Genomic DNA, 13,506 nt, shown 5'->3' on the forward strand with positions numbered 1-13,506 from the left:
CAAACTGTCATCTCCATTTGGCAACTACTCACAAGCTACACCCGGCTGCATCCCGCGGCACAGGGTGCAGGGGGGAAGGGGACCTGCTAACAACACAGGGGTTTATTACCTGGGAAATTAATGGTCTGAGAGACTAAGATGTAATGGCTGAACCATCTGCAAGAAATCATCCCAGAAAGGACCTATCCCCTTTACTATCTGTATCTGTCTATTCAGCCATAATGCTCCAGCAGCATAAATCAATGAGCTAATTCATACTGTTAAGGTGAAGACACCAGAGTTAGCACACACAACCTACTGACTGATTACCTGCAATTAGACCACCGATATTTTTTTTCTTTTTACACAACATTTTTATATTTATGTTCTTTTTTTTGGGGGGGTTGTATGGAAGCCCCAAACGCAATTTCATTGTTCTTGACAATGACAATAAATAAATAAATACTAAATACTAAATACTAAAAACATTCAAAGGTTGCTGATTTTGTGAGGTTGCATTCCTCACATTTTTGTCATTTTACTTTTTGACCTTTTGCAGACACACTGAGCACTATAGTGTGAGTTACTGGGTGAAGACTGGAGCTCAATGGAGTAGTTGATGTCATTACTGGTGCAGGCCTGGTTTCTATGGAATGGTTGAGCTGGGCCATACACGATTGGCTCACAGGGTGTTGAAGAGAGCCAATAGAAGTGTTCGGTTTCTGGTGTGGAGCGCACACTCACCAATAGTGAGTGAAGAGGCACCCCCTGTTGCATGGTTGTAGAATTTGCTCTCCCGGCTCCATCCTCCACCCTGCTGGGGCTCACTAGTCCATAGTTTTTAGAGATTATAACCTATAGTAACGGACCAAGAGGCCTCAACAGTATTCTACTTTGACAGCAGATTTACTCCATAAACCCCAAGGATGCTGTAGCTGGATTTTGCGGCACTGCTATGTTCATGGTCTGTTCTGTGAGCTAAGCATTGTGAATTTAGAGTGGAGAGAAGGGACTCGATGAAAATCAGGCATTTTACCATGACTGGGGGAAAAAAACGCGTGCCTTTCTTGGTGAAATTCGATCGGATTATGCAGACGATCACACTATGGGGAGCCTGGCACTAAACTTTCACAGACTCAATTAATTGCCACAAGTGTCCACACTGTATTTGCAGTATTTGAAAGCTAATAATTCAGTCTTTAGAAGGTCATTTTGCACAAAATTAAATAATATGTTATTAATTAAATGTGAAGTCCATTATTGCCTATTAACAATTCAAACGGTAATGGATCATTTGCTAACTTGCGAAGAAGGAAAATGAAATGATTTTTTTTTTCAAATTTATACAAAAGCTGATTTCAGTGGTCATAACTTTTTAATTATTCTCACCAGCAGCATTCTTCTTTTTTTCCTAAATAAAATAGGCGTATTTCTTTCTCTCTTGCTCCAGCTCCTGCAGAGTTGGCACAATCACCCATTTCTCTTCTGCTGCTAATCATATTTTTTTTGTGAAATTGCATTGTACCTGTTGTTTGCCGCATATCTGGTGAACACACTCACCTAGAAATTTGTGTCCCTTTAATTGAGCCGTTAGCCAAGCTGCCATTCAGCCCTATATCCTACACACGTCCCCTCAGCTGACAGGATGCACAACCAGGAGGTTCCTCATATGAAAAGCTCTGACCTTTCTTTTGTGGTGCAATCAAATGGGGCTGCCTTGGTCCTTGGCTCTGAATAATTAATTCCTCCCCTCAGTAGGAGTGTTTGCTAAACAGTGGGGTCCTTGGCAGTTCACTTTTTCTGCACCGCTGCCACTGCACCCTAGGGGAGAGACGAGTGTATGCTTTAGTCAGACTTAAGATGTGCCTTTCAGAGAAAAGAGAGACAGTCAGGAGATATTGGAAAGCCTCTCTTTTCTTTTTTTTCTTCGAAGAGGAAAAAAATCAAACAAACAACTTGACGCAAGAAAAAAAATAGTTAGCAAACTTTGCATAATTTGTTGCCACCAGTTGTTATCAAAACGGGCTCAAAATATGAATCATTGCACTTCCTGTTCTTTTTCTAAAATGAAGGTCTTTGTTGTAGCAGCGCACGCAGCAGCAAATTTACACTTGCAGTAAATCTCTCTGAGATGCTGGCGTATTTGCCAGTAACACGTTCAGGGGTTAATTTAACTTTAGAGCCCTAATGTAACGGTCAGCCCAGGAGTGGATTGGTTTGCCTAATATCATGCCCCCTGCTGCATTTGCCTCGTAACAGCGTCATCTCCACCCCAGTACACACTCTTTCATCATCCACAGAGGAATAATATATTGTAGGGTGATGCTCCTGAACCATCCTCCACTGGCAGTGTGTGACAGGCACTTTGATCTCACTGTGAGAGGCTGAAGCTCCAGGAGAAATTATCAATGAGATGGGGAATGAGAGAGACAGGAAAAGAGAGGCAGCAGGAGTGGTCTGTGGTGTATGTGTGCATCTTGGGCATGCGTGTTAAAAATAGCCAATCCAATTAGAATGTGAAATTCATAATTTAGAGCCCACAGCTTACAAATCTGGAAAATGGGGGGGAAAAGAAAAAGAAAAAAGCACAACATTAATGAAAAACTGATTTTCTCTTAAACTGGAAACATACAATAGACGTTGCCTTTTGCAACATGTTAATTTCACAATGTCACGCTGCTGGCACCCTGCAATCATATAGTTTAACATACTGCAAGAGGGCAGCACAGGACTTTATTACAGGAGACAAAAAACCTTCAATCAAAGTGTTATTTAAGCCTGACCCTGTGATGGAGCATTAGCAGTGATCCACACTGGGTCTGCATTAAAGCCAGCGCATCTGTGATAGTAAATAATAACCTAACCTACTTTTTCGCTTGCAAATACCAGATGATCAAATACATTTACTGAGCAACAGTGTATGTGTCACCATAGAGTGGTGAAAGGATGATGCAAATCGTGCTTATTTATTCACAAAAATACAGCATTTGTTGTCTTTGAGAAGCTCGTTTTTACAAATAAAAGTACATCTTTGACAGCGTATTTCAAGAAGTCTTGACACCCTGCTTTTTTGTCAGGAAAGAAAAATACTTGCAGTGCAAATCATACCTGAGCTGTGTTTTAAAGATGGGATTTCACATTTAATATAACATTTAGAAAATATGCAACAGTCTATTCTGGACCTTGTAAATAAGGAAAGCATGGAAAATGTTTTTTTGCATTTGTCAAACCACATTGATGCCTACCACTGCAAAGCAGATACAGTTACATGGATATGCGGAGCCGAATAAAGCAGTTCCTCCTGTAAATGTTAAATGACAACAAACTAATTTTGCTGACCTCTTTGTATTCTTGGGGGAAAAAAACTATAAATACAAAGCATGTGTAAATACAGACAAAGCAATAAAAACATGATTTCATAAGCAACCTCTAAGAAGTGTTGAGAGGAAAAAAAGCAGAACAAAAGCAAAACTGTGACGTGTAAAGCAAAATATATCCTTTTGTAAAACTAGGGGAAAACACTAGTTGGCACATCTGCATATGAAAAATTGCAGTGTAATGAAGACATATTGGCCCGTAGAAATATTATTACGGGTGGAAGGAGGGGGATTGTTTTTTCACTGGGAGATCAGAGATGGTGCTGTCCTGCTTTCAGTCCTGATCTCATCTGTTTGGCATGAAGGGGGAGCTGTGGCTCCTCCTGTCTGACCAAGGTTAAAGCTCCGGGCTTCACTGTGTGCCTAGCACATTTTCTCACACTATTCTGGCTGTGCTGTGCCACATTGATTTAAATGTATCTGTTGAGGGGAAAATAATCAATGCAAATTCCCTGGCAGTGCAGCCAACAAATAAGACATGTCTGATTCATCAAGCGGACATTGCTATAAAGACCACTCTTTCTCTTTTGTCCCACTTCTCCCTCTTTCATTCTCTCCATTTCTCTCTCTCTCGTCTCTCTCACCTCTGGGCCACTCCACCCTTTTTTTACTCACTTCACCTTTCTCTGTCTATAAACTCTTAGGCTGAATTAGTGGAAGGAGCTTTATGTTCATACATGTGGAATTTCATCATAGCAATTCAATAAAGGTAGGTGCAAATAATTACATTTAAAGTAACAGTTATGATTATTACTTTGATAAAAAAAAAATCTGTGCAAACATTTGATCATCTGTGGAAATCTTTTAAAAATTCACTTATTATTTATTTACTTGTATAAAAAAGCGATGTGTGAGATTTATTTGCATACACACATGTGGATAATTTTATGGTTTATCTGAAAAGATTTATTTAAAAAATGCGCCTCGTTCTAAACGTTTCACAATCAAAGTAAGTCAAGATGTTTAGGAGGAAGAAAGTCTCACCTGACACCCAACCTTAACATTTTGTTTTGCTCCTGCTCCAACTTGGGCAAATAGTCTGGCTTATAACAAGGGCAGAGTGTACTCTGTTTATGTAAATTCACTACATGTGTGAGAGAAATAAAGGCAGGGGCTATTTGGAAATTCCTGTGTGATGAAAGGGAAAGAATATCCCCCAAAAAATGATTAATGTGGTGTTCAGGTACACAGAAGATTGAGTGATCCTGTCATCGTGCCATATGGTACCAATTTATTCCAGCAAGCATAAGGCAAACGCAGTGGAGGAGCTCTCACGACTGTGCTCCCAACACTTCTCAAAAGGGGGGAAAAAATAATACTCTCTCACACACACACATATATATGTGTGTATATATATATATATACAGATAGATACAATTTATATATATATATATATATATATATATATATATATAATTACTATTTGCTGTACATAAAATGCAATGTAGAATTTAAAAAAACAAAACAAACTTTGTCTCATTTCTTCTTCTCCATCATCAAAGTTTTGCATCATGAGAAAGTCGCCTACATTTTGACAGAAAAAAACATTTCTTTTCAAACTGAGTAATTCCTTAAATCTAGTCTGTTATAGTGAAACCTTATTTTTGGCTTTTGGAGAGAACCTCCAGGTTTATTTGGGTTTGAGGTCACTTTAAAAATATATATACAGGTAGAGACAGAAATTTAGTTTAGATCTGACAAGCTTGTCAAATCAGGATGAGGGCTGTAATTTGACACGGTTTGTTCATCGTCCTGCACTTGAATAGAATCATTTCCCAGAAATAAATATTCCGAAGTGCAGAAGACTGTGTGTACCTCTTTGACCGAATCATTAAACATTTTAAATACGCTCATTTTATTTTAGCAATATAAATATCAAAAGAACATTAACCTTGTTGCCAAAGCAGTTTTTCAGTCAAATGATTAAAACACACAACTTGTAACTCTGTATCTTTATTTTTTGTATACATCAGTAAATACGATGTTAATTTTAATTGAATCATTTTCTAAAATCGACCATCCGGTGAAACGTAACGCTCACAGCGAGTCCTCTTTTGCCAGGCAGCCTACAAAGTGCTTGACATTTTGTGACGTTGCTAAGATGCACGGAGTGCAGCATCTTCACATCACGTGACCTCAGTATCTCCTTCTAATGCTGCTCAAACATGACTTTTAACTCTCCAATCTCCTATCTCGAGTCATGAGCGGAAATGAGAGTTTTTTGAAAATGCAGATGGCCATTGGCACAGGGGAACAGGTTAGGGAGCTGGACTCCTACCACTTTTCTTTTTCACTACCTTGTTATTTGTCGCCTCACCCCTGCAGGGCATGCTGACAGGAACTGATAAACCTTTTTATGGGCTGAACTGAATTGGCTCCTATTATCCAAGGTGTGGAGCTGCTCAATGGTGGAAATAAAAGACTTTATCCACTGCCCATCTGCCCACCAGTCACTCTCTGCCCAGTTTTCAGGATTCCATGAAGCTGTGTCCAATTTGTACTTGTAATAGTTGTATACAGCTAGGTCGGGGAAAAACAACGCAAGTGTCTTGTGAGAGAAATATGGTTTGTTGCCAAATGCCTCATTTGAATACTGGCCTAATAGCTGCAGCTTTTGCCATGAAAAACAAATTGCGCATGTAAAAATCTTTTAAAATATGGGTGTAAGTGCAGTTTTATTATGTGGGTGTATAGCTCCTCACAATCAACAGAGAAAAAGGAATTGCTTTTAAAGGTGCACAGCCAAATCTTTTACGTCAGACATCTTTTCGGTGCTTTTCGTAATTCTGTAACGCTGTTTTTTTTCTGAAGTTGGTTGTGGTTGTGAACTTTTCTGAGGTGCAAATGTTTTACTGTCTTTGTGAGAATTTGATAGTGTACCAATAGAGTCACGTGAACGAGAAAGTACACACTCTTTCATTTCGATCATTTTAACATATCAGGATATAATAAGATATAACCTGGTCTAGAACATGAGATATTTATATTTTACACCGTGATGTTATTTATTCAACAAAAACGAAGCCACAATGTACAAAGCATTACACCCGTAAGGAATTCAGAGGATAAACAGGCAGCCAGGTGCTGCTAAATGCACTTGATGAACTGATTATCAGCAAGTGTGAGCACCTCTGTAAGAGGAGAAGGTTTGAGTTTTCGGGTCCAGAGCATTCAGTTGTGTGTTAATGTAAAGCCAAGGAGGAAAGACATCAGCATTGATCTTAGAGGAGCCATTGTTGCTGCCCATCAACCCATGAAGGGTTATGAGGCCATTTTTAAACAAACTTAAGTTCCTTATTCTACAGTCCCACTGCTACCTTTGGCTGGTCCCTTATTCACTACGGGTCGTCACAGTGGGTTGCTATGCATGTTTGGTTTGGCAGGTTTTTTTATTCCAGATTCCCTTCCTGACGCAGCCACAAAGGGATTTGCATCTCCTCCTGGGATCGGACGTGGGATTTTTTGTTTGTTAGTAAAATGTGGAATTCACTACACTGTTCTGAAAGTGAAAAAAGGTTATTTACAAGTGAGAAATGTTAAAGACAGTTGCCAATCTTCCCAGGATTAGGCATTACAGCAAATTCATCCCAAGGTCAGCTCATGCAATACTCAGACAAATTGCAAAAAAACCCCAAGAGCTACAACTGTGGCTCTGCAGGCCTCAGTTAGCATCCTAAATGTTTAAGTTCATGGCAGTACAGATAAAAAAAGACTGAAAAAGTATGGCTTGTTTGGAAGAGGTGCCAGGAGAAAGCCTCTTCTCTCCAAAAAGAACCTGGCAGCATAGCTATGGCTTGAAAAGTTGCATCTGAACAAACTACAAGACCTCTGGAACAATGTCCTTTGGACATAACAGACCAATGTGGAGACCATATAATGCACAGCTCTGTATTAGGCAAAAACCAAACCCAGCATATCAGTGTAAACACTTCAAACCAACTGTCAGTCATGGTGGTGGGGGGATGAGGATTCAGGCTTGTTTTGCAGCCGCAAAACGTGGGCCCCTTTCAGTCAGAGTCGACCATGAACTCCTCTGTATAACAAAGTGTTCTAGAGTGAAATGTGTCCAACAGCTAAAGCTTGGCCTAAATTGGGTCATGCAACGGGACAATAAATCCCATGCACAGCAGCAAATCTACAACAGAATGGCTGAAAAAGAAAAGAATCAAGGTGTTCCAGTGGCTCAAAGTGCAGACCTCAACCCGATTGAAATGCTGCAGCAGTCCTTTCTGAGAGCTCGAGCAAGGCTGTAAAGAAGAGCGGACCAAAATTCCTCCACAGTGATGTGAGAGACTGATAAAGTAATACAGCAAATTTATTATTGGTCCTAAAGGTGCCGGTGAAGCATGGGCTATGCTTAGTTTTTCACACACTGCTTCTTCAGTTTGGTTTGGCTTTTGTTAAAAGAATAATGACACCGTGTAACATGTTATATGTTGTTCTACTGAGGTTGTTTGAAGATTATAAACCCTGAAAAACCCTGAAACTGAAAAAGGTGCATTTTCCTTTTCAAAAGAGTGTATGTGAGTCTGACCAAACAAAGATGGTGCATAAAGACTGTGTTGTGTAAGCTGCCTTTTACCAAAAAGTAAGAAAAGCAGACAGACTGATGAAGTTAAATGAGGACTTGGGGGTGGCTGAAGCATCAGAGCAATGCTTTCATCTCATCCTCTCTTGTTATGCTCACTTTCTCAACTATATTTCTTTATACTTAATATTACATGGCATCTTTTGTCATGAACAAACACAGACAAGACTCACAAAATGCAGTACTTTGCAAAATATTGGCAAAACCTCAGAAACAAGAAAAATCACTAATTATATTTTGCTCTCCTGTGTTTTAGACTATTTGCTGTAACGGGACACATAAGCGTCTGGTGTGCATATGCTTAACACACTGTGACAGTTAGGGTCTGTTGAAGACCCCGGTGCTCAGTGGTGGCGGCGTTATACTGATTTTACATTTTGATTGTGATTTTTGTTTGTTTCACATTCAGATTCTTCAAAGAGAAATGAGTAACGATGAAATGTGTTCTTTGTACAGTACACTGTAAACCTGTGTTTCGAGAGGGTCAACTCAAGTTCATCCAGAATTATTTATAAAGAGTGTTTTACAGGAAACAGAGGAAACAAGCTAAAAAAAAGAGTTATTAAAGATGAGATGAATAAATGAATCACAGACTTTATTTGGGGGGTTTTGAGTGAAGACTGCTGCACAGGATAGCACTTGAATGACAATGAATCAGTGTGTGATAAACAACAGCAGTTTATTAAATAAAGAAAATGAATGTTAGCCAAGAGAAGGCAATGACATATAAAGAGTTTAGGCAGATGTTCTGGTGAATCTTAGACATACAGATGGAAACATTCAAGTGTGTCCGTACGACGAAGTAATCTAAGCTTAATCAGCACTGACTGTAGCTGGGCTCCAGGCTGCTGAGTCATTACCCACATTCTCAAAATACACAAAAATAACAATAAACATGCTTCAAAACTCTGAGCAGAACCACTCGCTTCTAAATGCCAAAATAATTTTATCCTTGAATACAGGACCAGCTAAATTTAAGACATACTTCACGGTGACTAAGGACTGCCGGCTGTCTTAAGCCACTGCATACATTTTAGCAATTTGGAAGTGTCATTTGTGAAGCTACATTAAATACAGTATTACTTCTCAAATACTCGAGTCACCTTGAAATGAGATGGCTATCTATCAAAAGTGCTATAGATGTGTAATTGTTCTTATGAAATGGATGAGCAAAGCATTAAATTAAACTGACTGTACTTTAAAGTCATCAGTGGAAACCCAACGAACGAGGCGTACACAGCCAAAAAGGCCCTAAATTAATTAGGAGCTCACTTTGTGTATCTATTTTTACTCTAATTCTTCAAGATAAAACAGGCTGTGACTAAAGGAAAAGAAAAAAAAGTTTGTGCCATGCAGTGATTGTATTTCCTCTTACCTTGAGCAAACGTGCTAAAATAAATGCAGGCTGACAGAGGCGTAAAAAGCACTGCATCGTTATTCAAGTCCGATAGGCGACGCTTTAAAGGAAATAAACAATTTAAAATATAAATGAATAAATGAAACAGATTTTGAAAGTTTGCTTTAATGTCACTTTGAACAGATGACAAAAAAAGTCGGGTTAAATGTCTGTATATTCAAGGTGGCTGGAGCCAGTAACGCTCACTTAACATTAGTGTCACTTGACTAGTTTAAGAAATACAGCTGACAAGGATCCAAATCCTTGAGAGAAGAGGGTTAGGCTGTGTGACAGGGAATCTTTCCCCCAAGCCGTGAGTATAATGACTCTGTTTGCAAAGATGGATGTTTAGTTTACTGTAGCGCTATCTGCAGAGTTTTGGACCGCTTTAAGCGAGTTATCAAAGCCATCTGTTTGGGCCTACGGGCTGAGGCTGATTAATATAGCCACTGAATGAGAATGTCACAAAGAAACTAAAGTCACAGGAGCCGACAACAATGTTTTTTAAACTAGCTGAAGGATTTAAGGCCTCCGACTAAGCATTATGATTTTGATCCTTCACCTGGGTAGACTCAAGAACGCACAAGAACAGCGTGACCTGAGGTCATAATGACATGTGTCACTACAGTGCCAACAAAAACGTGTTAAAAATATTCTTTGGTTGTTTTCAGGGTCATATTTGTTGAGCATCCTGTCGCCTCTGTGGGGAGGTATCTGAGCGATGTGGTGAGAAAGAAGTGTGGAGAAGCTTCAAAAGAGATGAATGACAAGGTTTTGGTCTGATATATGCCTCAAAATACAGCGATGATAGTTGCTGCAAAAGTATCTTCATAAAAACAAAGCGTTACAGGTGTCATGTTAAGTTTAACTTGCCACAAAGTTACAGTTAGTTAGCAATCAGTGATTACCACATCAGTTATACTGAGCAATTCCAAAACAGCCTTTTTCTTATTAGCATTTAGATGGGCATGCTAAATGGGATATTGCAAAGAACATAGTATAAAAGCAACACCCAATTCATTGACTCCGTGCTAACCACTCACAAATACATCAATAAACACAATCACAAGTAGTCCTACACTGCCCATCCTTGCCATTTGAATTATTTCAATTCAATTTAACTGCAGTGCCCCACCCTCTCAAGCACCACAACAACATTCGAAGTGCTCACTGAATTTCTATTTTGGACTAATAATCCAGAAAACAGATTTCCCTTTCCGACCAGTAAGCTAAGCGTCATTGATAGTTAAACGAAGACATTAGCATGAGTCAGTGGTTAATGACATTGTTTAATGGTGTGTTCACTTTGTTAATATGGCTGACAACACAGACACATTATGCTCGCAACTTTGAGTTGTTGTGAGTTCAATATAAAGAGTCACTTTGAAGGATAAGTTCACAGATTTTTAAATCACATTTCAAATGACTTCTTGCCTGCAGGCTCGTCTACGGGCCAGGTGAACAGGGAGTGACGATTGGGTTACAAGCGCTAAAAATACAGGGCGAATTGTGTGAGAGCAATTAGATAGATTTTTAAATAAATAGAGTCTCCACTAAGTGACACAACTCTTTAAACTGTGCAAGCAGAAACTGATGTTTTCCTCTTGTAAATGAAGTTGTGGATGCAATAAATTACTTCAACTTCAGGTGCTCTGCATTTAAATAAAACAGCGGTTGTGTTTTAGTGTCTCCAAGGGACCCATATGAAACAAATACACAGAGAAGAGCTCTGATGCTATAGTGAACTTCCAGAATATCTCAAGTAATTAGGATAATCGCCGTGTGATGCATTTATCCCTCATAGTTAATTATAACACTTCTCCTGTGCATGAGCCACAGCGTTCATGAATCAAATGCTACAACTGCAAGGCGAAGATAGAAGGATCCGTCAGAAGTCGCCTTCTTCGGCTCTCTGCGGTCATCAAAAGCTACATCTCTTAGCCTCGCTGTGCTCAGATGGGGTAATCATTATATAGTTCTAGTGTACTAATATCTCTCTAATTGTGGGATGTTAGACTTTGAAGTATTCCTTTTCTTAAAAAAAGCCCTTTCCTTGTATTCGCAGTCCCTTAAAAAGCATGATGCACTCAACCTTGACAATGCATCAATAATTCAAAGACATCATCCTCTCATGATGTAGCTGTCTGAAATTGCGGAGATTGTGTCTGAGGGATAATATTGCACTCTGTCACATCCGACTAGCTGTCACCTGCTAGAGCACGAATAAACCCAGCTAATAAATGCAAAGTCAAGGCAAACACATTTTCATGATTTGCAGTACAGTAACTGCTGCCCTTAGCAGGAAATGGGACTTTAAGATTCTACAACATTCAGATATTAAATAATTGGGTGCTGCATACATTTTTGGATTGCCCTTGAGTATAAAATTGATTTTAGGGATTTCCCAGCCCAACTTTTGCCCCCAATCCCGATCACAGTCCATTAGCACTCTACCAGAGTATCTACCACAACCAAGGCTGACCCAATACTTTAAAATCCCCCCTTCCCCCCCCCTACACACAGCACCGAGGTCTTAGCATAAAGTAGACCAACATTAAAAGAAGTAGAGCAATTTAAATATATTTGGCACACATCAGAGCGGCTCAGTTGTCACAGGACTTTTTGATTTTGCAGTTTTCTGATTTTATCAGTTGAGCGAAACATCAGTTTATTGTTCAATCAGCCCTGATATTCAAATGTAAAAAAAATAAAGCACAATTTAGAAAAAAAACAACTCAACGCGACTCTGCTCACAAGGTTTGCTAAAGCGTGCTGTTATTAACCGAAACTGCCGGCTGCTGTTTATTTGTTTTGAATGCTCAGCAGTTCTTAGCAGTGTGGCTCCAGCATTTAGGGATGCACGGCAGTGGGTTGGTGCACATGGCAAACAGTAGTAGCCTATCATAAACTGATTGGAAGTGTGCTGATATCATGCACCAGAAAAAGTATGTGAATCGATCTGATCTCATTCCCGTAGATCGGCTTGAGATAACCAGCTCTTTTCATCTCATTGAAGAAATAAAAAGTGTTTCTCGCACAGTGGCATCAAACTTGAGTCTCGCCACCATCTTCGCAGTCAGAGGCTTAGATTGTGGCTAAATCTCCTTCCTTTTAGGAAGCTGTGCTGAGGTTTGTCTGTTTGTCATTAAATGTCTTTAAACGTTTTCTAGTAAAGCAAAACCTTCAGTAGCTTAAGTGAAGCGCTCGTTTGAGATTTTACATTTTTAGCTGGGCGTGATGCGAGATTTTGCTACTGTTCTGTGTCTGTTGAAAGGCTATCAGTGGATCTAATTAAACTGTATAAACTATATTAAATGATTCACCAATTGAACGGCGGGGTCTGGAAATCTATTATCTGTTGTCATTTTCACTGATGAGATAGTAATGGATTTGACTAGACTCTTCAAATTTGATTAATTCATCATTACGCTTGAAAATTAATACAAATTTTCGCGATCAATTTGGCTGCCTCCCAGTAACTTCTGGTACAAGATAACCAAACATGGAAAATTAGTAGATATGTAAAATCATTACCCACTGTTAATCATTATGGAAGTTTGTCTCGTTCATTGTCGTTGCAGTATCAGCACACTTGTGAGACAAGAATATTTCACTGATGTAATGTAATCAGAGATGTCTATCTCGGAGAAGTTTTGGCTCAATTAGTCCTCCTGAACACTCAAGGCTGAGTGCCGTGCTAATTTTGTCCTCTACCCAGCACCTGCAGTGCAGTCAATACAGTCTGACAAACTTCATGAAAGAAAATATTTAAGAAGCATATCTAGGCGAAGGTTATTAACGAGAGATACAGATCCTAAGAAATAGGTATTGTCTGAACTGAATTTAGTCAAATTCATAAAAGAAAAAGCCTCCAATGTCCACAGGATTAAGGAGATTGCATCTAACATAAACAATCAGTGTGGTCTGATTTAAAGCACACAGCAATCCTCATCTTTGTCTATTTGATAATCGTGTTTAGTCTCCACAGCGCAAACAATCCTGAAAATAAACAGTCACGAAGCGATAATGCCGTTTAGTTTCATTGGAAACGTGCTCTGCCTCCCTTGGGCTGGAAGATATTTGGATGGTCGAGTGAAAAATTGCTCCGAATTCTGACCAATGAATCGTTTTACACATGCTTTAATGCATTTCATAAATAATCTGCC

At 39.3% G+C, this 13,506-nt stretch overlaps 1 long non-coding RNA gene across 3 annotated transcripts in view; it reads left to right on the forward strand.

Annotated features, from left to right (window-relative positions):
* The window catches only part of LOC146558905 (uncharacterized), a 64,130-nt gene that overhangs the window by 32,866 nt on the left and 17,758 nt on the right, over positions 1 to 13,506 (forward strand). For 2 of the 3 annotated variants that reach the window (XR_014888597.1, XR_014888596.1), the window contains exon 1: positions 3,936 to 4,065. This is a non-coding gene — a long non-coding RNA (uncharacterized LOC146558905). Of the gene's footprint in view, positions 1 to 3,935; positions 4,066 to 13,506 lie in introns of those variants that run through there. The other variant, XR_014888598.1, reaches the window with a different exon arrangement.

This window comes from Mchenga conophoros, linkage group LG15, assembly GCF_057382185.1.
Source record: "Mchenga conophoros isolate Kocher_MC1m ecotype Shallow Benthic linkage group LG15, M_conophoros_male_GT1.1, whole genome shotgun sequence".
Lineage (NCBI taxonomy): Eukaryota > Metazoa > Chordata > Actinopteri > Cichliformes > Cichlidae > Mchenga > Mchenga conophoros.